This window comes from Callospermophilus lateralis, chromosome 16, assembly GCF_048772815.1.
Source record: "Callospermophilus lateralis isolate mCalLat2 chromosome 16, mCalLat2.hap1, whole genome shotgun sequence".
Lineage (NCBI taxonomy): Eukaryota > Metazoa > Chordata > Mammalia > Rodentia > Sciuridae > Callospermophilus > Callospermophilus lateralis.
Window position 1 is genome coordinate 87,324,676 of NC_135320.1, and position 11,747 is coordinate 87,336,422.

The following is an 11,747-nucleotide window of genomic DNA, read 5'->3' on the forward strand; positions in this document are numbered from 1 at the left end:
CTCATGTGCAAGCCCACGCCAGAACTTCAGAGGTGGAGAGATCAGATTATGGGAGGCAGGACCTAATCAGTGGATTAATCCCCTTATAGGGATCAACTAGGGGGAGTAAGGTAGGCAGATAGGGTGTGGCCAGAGGAGGTGGGTCACTGGGAGGATGTCTTTGGGATTTATATTTTGTCCCTGAGGAACATCTCTCTCTCTCTCTCTCTCTCTCTCTCTCTCTCTCTCTCTCTCTCTCTCTCTCTCTCTCTCCTTCCTGTTTTCCTTCCCCACAATATTCCACCATAATTTTCTGCTGAACCTTGTGCCCAGAGAAATGCCATGGATTTCTGAACCATGAAGACCAAAGATGCTTTCCTCCTCTAAAATTGTCCTTGTCAGCTCCTCTGGTCACACCGATGACACAAAAGCTGGCTAAAGCAACAGCAGTGCCAGGGTGATCAGGTGACTCCAGGAAGTGACTCCCAGGGCAGAGAGGGAGGTTGTGGGACTTGGGCCCAGCAAGGCCTCCCTGGGACACTGGCTTCTGGGTGAGGAGGCCTCTGCACAGCTCAGCCCAGGTCATGCATGCCCGTGTCCCTGTCCAGAGGTCAGGTGGGTGCCCTCAGCAGGCTCACAACCTCTGTCGACCTGTAGCCAGCACACCTGCCCTTGGTGCTTCCTCCCGAGCTGTGCAAGGCTCCTGGGGTCCTGGGGCCTTGCAATTGACTGGAAGCTCTAGCATCAGACACCTCAGGTCCCAGGTCCGGGTGCCCTGAAGTGACCTCAGGCTCACATTTACCTCCCGGCCCCATTTCCTCATCTGTGAAGTGGGAATAACAATGCCTTCTTCCCGGGGTATTTTTATTGTAAGAATTAAAAATGCTAATTCACGCGAGGCTTTTAGGACAGCCTGGCATATCATGAATCCCAGCAAACAGACTATTTTTAGTTCTGCTTCAGAAGACAGAAGTGGGAAACAAGGTAGAAGAAGATGTAGTGAATTTATAGTCCTGTTTGGTTTCCTTCAAGATAATCTTGAGTGGTGAGTTTAAAAATACTTTGGCTGAGTGCCCCTGCAGTCCTGCTCTGTGCTGGGCACTTCCCAGCCACCCCACTGCCCAACAATGGTCGGAGCCATCTTGTGAAAGAATGAACTGTCACTGGGAGGTCCAGGCAAAGCAGGGGGTCCCAGTTCTGTGATGCTGGGCTCCCACCTTGAGTATAAATGACAATAAAATTGCCTTTTGCCCAAAAGGTTGTATGATGATTCTGTCCCCAGGAAGGCTATGTCTATCTTTAATCAGCAAAGATTGATCCTAGAGGCTGAGGAAGGAGCAGTGAGCCAGGAGGGGAGCCTCACTTCCTATCTGGACTCCATAACAAGTTACCTCATCCTCCACCTCACACACCCTGCCCCAGGGCCTGGGCTTCTGCTTCTGAGGGTCCAGAGAAAGTACCTCCCACCCCAGAGAATGGCATGCAATGGTAATCCATGAAGCAGATATCTGTGAAGTATTCAAATGTTTTCATTATTAACAGGGTTTCATTAAAGTAATGAACAAAAAATACTTGGGGAACATAGAGTGTTCCCCCTTCTCCTTCAAGGAATGAGACGGTTGGGTGGAAAGTCCTAGGAAACAAGGAGATTTCCTATGTTTCCAAACTCTTCAGGCCCCACACATCATCTGGCAACCAGCAGAGGTTCACAACCACATGTGAGATCAAGAGATGAAAAAAAAAAAAAAAAAAAAAAAGAGCTCAGGCTAGAGTGTGGGCTAGCGTGTGGGCACGGGAGGCCGTGAAGCTAACGGAAAAGCAGCCACGCTGATCGGAACCGGATCACTTCAGAGTTGGGACAATGACATGATTTGTGGTGGAAGGAAGCAAGCTCTTTGTCATTAGCGCTACCTACAGAGAGGCTTGGGGCTGGCCCTTTCTGGAGTGTCCAGGACTGAGGCCTGGCAAGGTTCTGAGAATGCAAAAGTCAGACTGAGGAGCTCAAGATGGGTAGTGAGTTCTGCACTCTCCCTCCACAGCTCCCCGGAGGTCCCTCCTCGGGCCTCCCACAGAAGAACCGCCAGCAGAACTATCCAGCGTGTGTGGGGAAGGGAGGGAGGAAAAGAGGAGGAAAGAACGAGTCAGATTCTTGCAGTCTGCACCTAGCTCTCCCCCTCCAGGAGGGATCTGGGAACATGGACACTGACGTTCACTCTCCCTGCAGCTGTTCTACTGCCACCTCCCACAGGGACACCGTGTGTGGAGCCTAGAGTTGTGCCAGGACCAGAGCCATGTATCTATCTCCCACTGGTACGACCCACGGAGGCAAGAAGGCACCATTTGGAAAGAATATTCATGCTTCTCTTCTAGGAATCAAATTAGTATTCTTTTACTATTATATAAACTGTCTGGATCTCTAAACCACCATGCAAAGTGCAGCCAGGGGCCGAGGCAGGGTCTCCATGATCGTGTGTGTTGGGTGCGGGTATCTGTGTCCATCTCAGGTCTTGGGAAAACCAACCAGGATTCAGATACCTATTTTATAACTTGGTTCAATGTCTAGAATGTACCAATCCTCAGGCTCCTCCTCTGTAAAGCTAAGACAGCAAACATCCCCAGGGGGAACGTGGAGGTTGACAATACATGTCAGTCTCAGCCCACCCAGAACACATAAAGCTTAAACCACCAAGATGCATCTAATTAACTGTAGGAAGGCTTTATTTGAACTTTCTTTATTTGTCCCATTATCAGATTTCTTCAAGCCCATTCTCTCTGTGTGTGTTTCCTTCCTGTACTTCGTCATTGTTATCCAGACTGGTATACGCAAAGCCATTCCAAATCAGGCAACATGGTAGGGAACAGGGAGAGCTCTTGCTCTCATCACAAAAATGACCTGCAGCTCTGTCTCCATTAGGGGGGCCAGCAGAAGAAGTCCTTCCTTGCAATGGAGGCCTCTGGACCCCAAATCTGCACAATATTGCCCCCACTTACCTAGTTGTCTCCTGCTCTTACCCCCAAAGACAACGAGCTGTTAATTCTCACCATCTTTAGTTCTTCAAGTGCAGCCCCTCTTCAATGTCTTCAAAGCCACCCACATAGGAGGGCGAGTCCCCACCCTTTTGCCTGATCACCCCCTCTTTCAGGCCAATCTCTGTGTGGCCTTAACACCTTAGCATATTCTCCACCCTCTCGCTACGGTGACCTTTCTAGACCACCAAGCAGCTCATGTTCTGCACCTTCCAAAAGCCTGCACTGGGTCCTCTTCGCCCTCAGCATGACTCCAGAGGGGCTCATGCTCCGTCCATTTCCAGGCACGGCACCATCCCCCTCCTCCCATGCCACATCTGAGCGCTAACCTGCTGCCTCAGGTTCTACACCGTGGGACCTTTCAAGGACTCCAATTCTGGAAGGGTGCCAGAGAGAACCCAGGCACGAGGATGGTCCTGGACGTGGAGAACTTCAGTCACCGCCTGGCAGATCCGCATGTTCGTCAACAGCAGCAATTGCCGATGCTATTTCTGCCTTCGACGCAATTGGCAGGAATTCAAAGGGTCTTTCATGCCATCCAGATCCAAAGAACTGGGCCTCCCTCTTCACTTGCAGGCTCTGGAGTCCCTGGGAGCCTGGGCTTCCTGTCAGTTAACACTGAGTAATTGTCTATTTTCTGGCTAAACTGTTTAATTAGTTATTTACACTTTCCAAAATGTTTTAGAGCCTTCTCAGTTGCCCCTGAGGAAATTCGATAAACATTAATACTATTTTGAAAAATACCATGACTCTGGTACCTCATTAGATACCAGAGAAAAGATTAGGGAAAAAATTCTGTTACCAACATGGTTTCCTTTAACGGTAATTTTTTTTTTTTTTTTTGAAACTTCGATATTCAAAGTGTGTGGCCTTTGACATTTGAAACGAACACAAAAGAAGATGTCGACCTCCACACACACCAGCATTTACCTTGTGGAAAGGGCATGTGTGTTAGTGAATGTGCTGAAACAATGAAAGCAGGAATTCCAACATGGGAGGAGGGCGGCCCAGAGCAGGACCTCTCTTGCTGCAGAGAACTCTGAGTGCAGACAGGGGACCCAGGTGTGACCCAGTAAGCCATGGGAAGTCCACACTCGCACCCAGACCTGCCAAAACATGCTGCCCTTGCTCTGGGGCCTGAGAGGAGCGGGAGAGACAATCTTCAGGGCACATCCTCCCCCCACATCTCCAGGCAGCCTGCTAATGAAGTAAATTCTTCTAGTTTCCTTCCTGGCATGACCACATCAGGAGAACTTGCTCCTCGCCAGGCGAATCATCTCATTAGGAGATGGAAAACTGGCACTTCTTCATCTTTGAGGGGGTTCCCTAAAGTCCCCTTCTTTCTCTCTGTGACAGCATTTCATCTACTCCCAGTGATTATCAGCCCTGGGTTTCACCTCTATGTGGCACCTTGGACAAGTCACACGAGATCTCCAAGCCTCAGCGTTCTCATCTGGAATATGGGACAACCCTGGCCTCTCAGTAGGTGGCTAGGCTCCATCACAAGTGAATGGGGCCTGCTGGTCATGAGGAGCTGCCGCAGTCTGGCTGGGCACAATTCAGGAGCCACTTGTCAAAAGAAACTAACTTTATTTTTAGAACCACACACGCCAAACAAAACCACTCCTCAGGAAAAACCCTCAGAGCCCAACTGCCACCACCAGCTTCCCACAAGCCACTCTCCCCACCACCAGCCTCTCCACCTCCCACAATCCTCCTGCTCTTGAGGCCGATTGACTGGGTCGCATGGGCGGAGCCAAAAAAGTCCCCCAATGAGCAGCTCCGTGGCCTGAAAGGGCAGGGAAACAGCCCAATGAGCATCACCGCAGAGGAGCCAATCAGCTAGATGTTGCTGGGGCCGCTGTGAGCCAATCATCAGCTGGCAGTCTGAAAGTTTGCTGGGGCCCCTTCAGCTGTGGCTCTCAACAAGGAGCCTCTCCAGATGTGCTCTTTTTTGGCAACATACTGGGGTCCCACACCTAGAACTGGGGGGACACATATCTGTGGATAATCAGCAGACACAGACAGAGGAGATACATCAAGTCTCGGCTGTGTCCCAGGGATAAGTATCCTGACATCAGGGTGCAGAGAAGGCAGCAGCACCTGGTGGTGACCGCCATGATGCACAAGGTCACCCTACCTTAGCCCAGCGCACCAGAGCAGCACAGAGGTCAACCCCCCAGCAACAAAACCACCTTGAGGCAAGACCTTAATCTCTCTGTGACTCAGTTTCAAACTCCAAATGCACACTATGTTGGAGCCAGGCATGTAGTAAATGTGTAATAGGCGCAAGCTATCACCACAAGGAGGGAAATGGAGGTGGAAGGGGAGATGTGATACTTTCCTTCCTGACAAGGTACCTCTACCTGGAGGACTGAAAGCTTCCCTCCCAGCTGGGTGGGGCAGGGGGAAGCCAGGACTCAGGACTCTGACACTCACCCATTAAGCAAATGCTGCCCCGGGCTCTCAGCCCCTGATGTTTAAAAAGTGTTCTTTCCAATGGTGCAGAAATCAATGTGGGCTCTGCATGTCCATGTTTCCTACCTGAAGACAGTGCAAATGGAAGGATCCCACACACTGACAGCTTCCTGTTTCCCTTAAGATTCTATGCCCCTCATCTTAGGCTGCATGTGAAAATCAAAGCATGAAGGCATATAAGATTTCACAGCCTCCTAGAAGGACAACTCACTCATATAGAGGCTGTGGCCTCTATAGCCAAAGACAAGGCAGTGCCACTAAGGCTGACAGCCAGCACCGCCTTCACCTATTAGGTAAGGAGCTGACTCCTCTTCTGACAGTGCTGGAAGCTGCAGGGCTGCTCACCAAATTAAGCTTGTGACCATAATGCGTGGCACCCTGTCGCTCTTCCACCCCTAAAATGCACACACACATCCCTAAGTACCCTTGTAAAAAGGCACACTGTGAGCTTGCTTCCTGCAGAGGTAGAGGCAGTCAAGAAATGTAACATGGTCACCTCCCAACCACTCCACAGTCGCCTACCCATCAAGTGTCAGCCCTGGGTTCTGCAGCTGTAGCCCTACCATGGTGTAACATCTACCAGGCAGTGAGTTACCTTTTGAAAATTAATACAATGTTATTTTTCAGCAACATTATGGCTATTCAATAAATAGTGAATAATGCTAATAGTTGAATCACTATGATAGCAATAAATATGGGTGCTACGCAATTAAAAACTCAGCAGGACAAAGATGAGCTTTGATGCACAAAGAAATCCACTGGATGGGCAGGTGGGCAAGCAGAACTCCCTGGAGTAAGGGGCCAGTAAAGACCTGGGTAAGCAGTGTGCAGAACCCATGAGCTAGGACCTTGTGCTGGACCAAGCACACTAGGTGCCCAGGCCAGGTCCACGGAGGAGGGGTTCAGACTCAGGTTCTTGTGTTCTCTGGGTCCTGGGGAAACAGAAACTTCCTCCCTCCTCCTGGAGAAACCCAAGACAGGGAGACCATAACTGCATGTTGCAGTCACTAAGGTTGGGAGCTTTCAGAACAACAACAGAAATAACTTGAGTCAGAAATAACAGGTGCCACACACACCTGCCTTGAAAGACACAGATTCTCCATCTCCAAAAGAATGCTGGCAGATGTCGTCTGCCCCAGAAGCTAAAGAGGGGATTCCTGTTTTGGGATGGAGCTTCAAGTAGACATTCTCTGTGCTTCCTGACAGCTTTGAGAGTCTATGAATATCACAGCATCTAATTTTAAGGTTCTGCATTCATTAATGGCTATAAATGTTTTATGGGCATTTCCTCTGCAGAGTGACAGCACCCAATTTGAGTTGAGTCACGTGAAGACGTCAGCAGGCTTAGCATCAGAGGTGTCTGTTGAACCCTGGGAGGTCATCAGCACTCTACCGGTATTGAAGCCTCATGCATCAAAGGATGGAGACTCGGTGGACCCTAGGGTCACCTTGCCCTCTTCACACAGGTAATGCATGTGAGGCTCGGGGAGGAAACTGGCCTGCCCAGAGTCACAGAGCATGTGACTAAGGACTGCTGCCTCCCAATCTAGTCCAGTGACCTTTATGGTCCTAGTGGTAGAAGTTGTCACACCCACGACTTCATCTGATCACAAAAGGAACCCCAAGAGGTAAAGGGAACAGAGCTCTCTCTCTCACACACACACACACACACACACACGCACAGTAACGTGGAAGGAAGGGAATGCACTGAGATTCTTCAGGATCCTGGGACTCTAGACCTGGTATTGAAGTCAGGGATCATGCAGCTTAGCCCCCTTACATTAGGACTGAGGAAACAACGCCTGGATAGCTCTGGGCCATAAGCAGCATCTGAGAGAAAAGCCATGACTGCACCTTGAATATCTGGGTCCTTTGATGGTCGCGAGGGTAAGATGGCACAGACAGACATACCTGTGCTACAGGTGCAGCCCAACATCAAGCAGAGCCTGAACCCTTATTGCGGTTCTTCAAATGCGAGTCCATTCTCATGTCACCATGTCACCATCCCCCCCAGGTGAATTCTCTCCAAATAACCTCATCAGAGTGTCCACTGTCCCTGATTGTTCAAACGGTCATCTCCACCTGGATGGCCCTCCTGTCACCCTGACTTGACATGCCTCCCATCCTTAAGTGTCATGTCCAGCTTCCCTGGGGAGTCCTTCCTGAATGGCCACCCCACCACCCTCCCCACCACAAGTTCCCCACCTGCCTTGTGCATGCCAACCCACCCCTGCCCATGTTATGCTCTGGAGCATGTCTACCTTTCCAGTTAGATTTGAGCTACTTAAAAGAAGAGTCTTCCCCTGAATTGAATAAGAAACGCAGCAGAAACATTGGCATGGAATGACATTTGGGGGACAAACAAGGGAAGGAATGAAAAGCCAAACCAATGCAAGAGAAAAGGCACCCATGACTGAAGGGACAGGTTGATTACTCTTCTTTCCAATGTGGTGTAGTTTTCTGGGACCCTGGGAAACAGCCCTAACTTAGAACTTGGTGACCAAAATAATTATCCCCTGAGCTCCCTTTCTCCTCTGTGTCTGCTGAGAAGAGAAGGAAGGTGTGCACCATTCATCATGCCTGAGAGGGTCCCACGGAGGAGCCAGCAGGGGAGGGATGCTGTGTTTGCACAGGAGGAAGCCCGTCCATCCCCCAAAGCCACAGCATAAACAGGAGAGGAGGTCAGTGCAAGACGCAAGGCCCCCACCAGTGAGTCAGGCTGGCATTTCAGAAGTGCTATCTGTTTGTGCCCTGGGTTTGGTGGTTTGGGATCCAATTTTGTTTAGCATCTGTCATTAGACTCACAAGTGCAGCCGTGACTCAGCCTGCGTCAGCGCATTCCCACACTGACCACCCACCAGATCCGTAAATCTCCATTCCCACCTTCTACACACTCCCAGGCCTGCCCTCCTCCCAGCCCAAACAGACAGCAAACTGTGGAGGCCTTTACAGACGGTGCTACAGCGTGTTTTCTGGAATGTCCTGGGAGCCCAGAGGAAGGGAGCACAGTCTTCCTCTCAAATTCTGGTTAATATGAGACGCACTGCAGGCTCCTCCTCACTTCCAGGGGTGCAGACCACACTGGGGCAGGTCTCTGGCAGCTTCAGTTGTACCCAGAGTCCCGCAGAGCTGGGGGGCCTTTGGGAGTGAGGAAGCCCAATGCCCACCTTTAGCATAAAGAAAATTGAGACCACAACTCAGTGCAGGGGGAGCTGCGAAGCTCTGCGTCACACTGTCCCGGCCAGGAACCCTGTCCTTTTCATTCCTGACCCTGTGCAGGAGCTCCTGTTTCCCTATCCTCTCATCTGTGAACAGGGGCTAACGGGGCCCTTCATGCAGAAGTCAAAGGACATATATGTAAAGTATACATGAAATCCGGAAGACAGGAAACACTTAGAGTAGTTGCTACTTTCCTTAGCACTGTATTTGTGATGACAGTGGACACTCTGAATAGCAATTTAGAAAAGCAATAACACTTTCATTGAAAGTGGGTTAGAAATTGTCCCTCTTTAAAAGGAATGGAGGCATGGTGGTCACCCCTGCATTCCCACACTGACCACCCAACTGGGAGGCTGAGGATGGAGGCTTGCAAGTTGGAGGCCAGCCTGGGCAACTTGGCTAGAGCCTGTCTGAAATTAAAAAGAAAAAAAAATGACTAGGCTCTAGCTTAGTAGTAAAGCACTGTGGGTTCCATTCCTAATACCAAAAGTAAAAGAAAGAAAAGAAGAAAAGTATGGTGGGGCTGCAATTCATAGTGAACATTTCCCCCCAAACCTGCCCTATAGACATGTTCTTACTGGGAAAAAAAGTCACTCCATGGTGACAGAGAGAAGTGAGATGGAGAGGGTGGAGATGAGGGTGATCACAGGCATTAGGCTGGCCTGGACATGTCCACAGTGAAAGGAACCAGACTGAATCACTGGCTGGACAAAATCCACCCATATGAACATCACATATTATGTGTCCACCAATTGCAGCCACTAAAGTGCCTTTTTCTACACAGTCAACTACTCATCTTGACGCCAGGGACACTGATGGCCTTCCGTTCCAGAATCAGCACTTCCTGGGTGCAGAGGCTCTGAAGCTGAGAGCACCCAGAGTCACTCTGCTTTGTGGACTTTCCATCAGCGCTTTTAAAGGCGGACATGTTTTGGTTTGAACCTTGGCTCCAATGAGTGTTTCTGTGCCTACAATTCAATACCGTGGGGCTCAGTTTCCCTTCTCTGTGGAAATACGTGTGTCCAGAGGGAAAAGTGAAGACTCAGAAGATATCCGTGGAGCCTGGCGTGTGAGGGTCTCTTGCATGAGCTGGTGCGTCCTGAGCATCCTGTCTGTATGTCTGTTTCCCCGTTCGGCCGTATTAAGTCAGGATTATGACAATGAGAATATTAGAGTAAAGGGCGGAGGGAAGGCACAGATCCTCAGACACAGTGACACCAGACACGCCAACACGGATTCCACTGGATCTTCAAAACTCACCCTGGAGGTCATCAAAGAAATACCTATTTTCTTTCTTTTCTCTCTCTGTGAGAGGTTATCGATGTTCAGGAAGACACTCCTGTGACCCGATTCTTGCATGATGCTTTTTGAAATCATGACATTTATTTCTTAAAAGGTGGTAGATAGGATTTGGGGTTTGCTTCTTCCTTCCATGAGGCTCTGCCCACTGCTGTATGAACTCTGTGTTCCAGTCATGCTGGGCTCATGACGACAAGGGAGACCATGGTCATCCTGCTCATGGTAGTGCCCGTTCCTCTGCTCTCTCCCTCTTGACCTCTTCCCAGCCACCCACAGATCCACCTTATGTGCCAAGCTTCCCAGGCACCATTGCTCAGCCTGTCCTCCCCTGGTTGGGAACCAATGAGCCCTGATGGACAGAACGCACAAGACACTGCACCCGGAGCTGGGACCTGGTCTCAGCCCTCACCCAGCCAGAGGCCCAGCTCACAGCACGCATGTCTACACTGACATGTTCCCACTTACTACATGTGGCTTGAGATTGAGGACTGAGCCTCACAATGAGCCAGGCCTGACCCAGGTGGCTATGCACCCATCAAGGAGGCTTCCACCTCTTCCTGAGAGGCTTACCTGCTAGTGGTAACCCAAGCCCTCATACTTCCAGTCCCTTATTTATTTCATTACTTACTGACTAGGTGCATTGAAGGCCCACTGAGTGCTGGGTTTTCAAAATGGAGCCTCGGATTTGTCCACACAGGATGAGCTACAATTAGGTACCTCCAGAGATACATGAAGGCCAGGGCTCTGTTGCAGCTAGGCTGCGTGGGCTGTAATGGGAGAAAGACCAACGGCTCTCCTTTTGATTTTGCCAGGTAAAGGGTGTATTATGGTTCAGATAGTAGTTGTCTCCTAAAAGCACATGTGTGAGACAATATAAGGACGTTCAGAGGTGAAATGATCAGATTATGATAGATGCAACCTCATCAGTGCAGTAATTCACTGACAGGGATTAACTGGAGGGTGACTATGGGCAGGTAGGGTGTGGCCGGAGGAGGTGGAATATCGGAGGAGTGCCTTTGGGGTATACATTTGTTCCTGGTGAGTGAAACTCTCTTTCTGCTTCCTGATGGCCACGTCCTGAGCTGCTTTCCTCCGCCACACTTTTCCACCATGATGTTCTACTTCACCTTGTGTCCAGAGTTGAGGAGCCAGCTGTCTATGGACTGATACCTCTAAAACCCTGAGCCAAAATAAAAATTTTCCTCCTCTAAAATTGTTTTATCAGGTCTTTTGGTCACAGTTGTGGAAAAACTGACTAAAACAAGGTATGTGTGTATATGTGCGTGTGTATGAGTGTGAGCATGTGTGTGTAGACTGGGGGGCCAGATGGAGGAATGTAAGGAAGCCCTGGCATTTTTAGCCCCCAAATCTACTTAGAGGTCAGTGAGTGGTCACCTCCTGTCCTGCTGTTATCCTCAATTCTCATTTGAAGGGTAAAAGTCTCCACAGTTTTTCCACTTCTCTTTTTGCTCCTCCTTCCATAGTCCCTTTTCCACTGGGCAGCAGAGGGTGAGGCCTCTCTAATAAGCAACTAATAATCATCTCACCTGCAGTGGCCTCCCGTGCCCTGGGTGGATAAGCTGCAGACCCTCTCCTAGGCCCACAGGAGCCAACACGGTCCAACATGACCTCCTCCCCTTCACTTAAGATGCCCTGCACACAGGGCCCTCATGGTTCCTCAAGTCTGTCCATCTCAGATGTGCCTGAGGCTTTTGCCTGGATCTCACACTTGCCTCCAAGGCTCT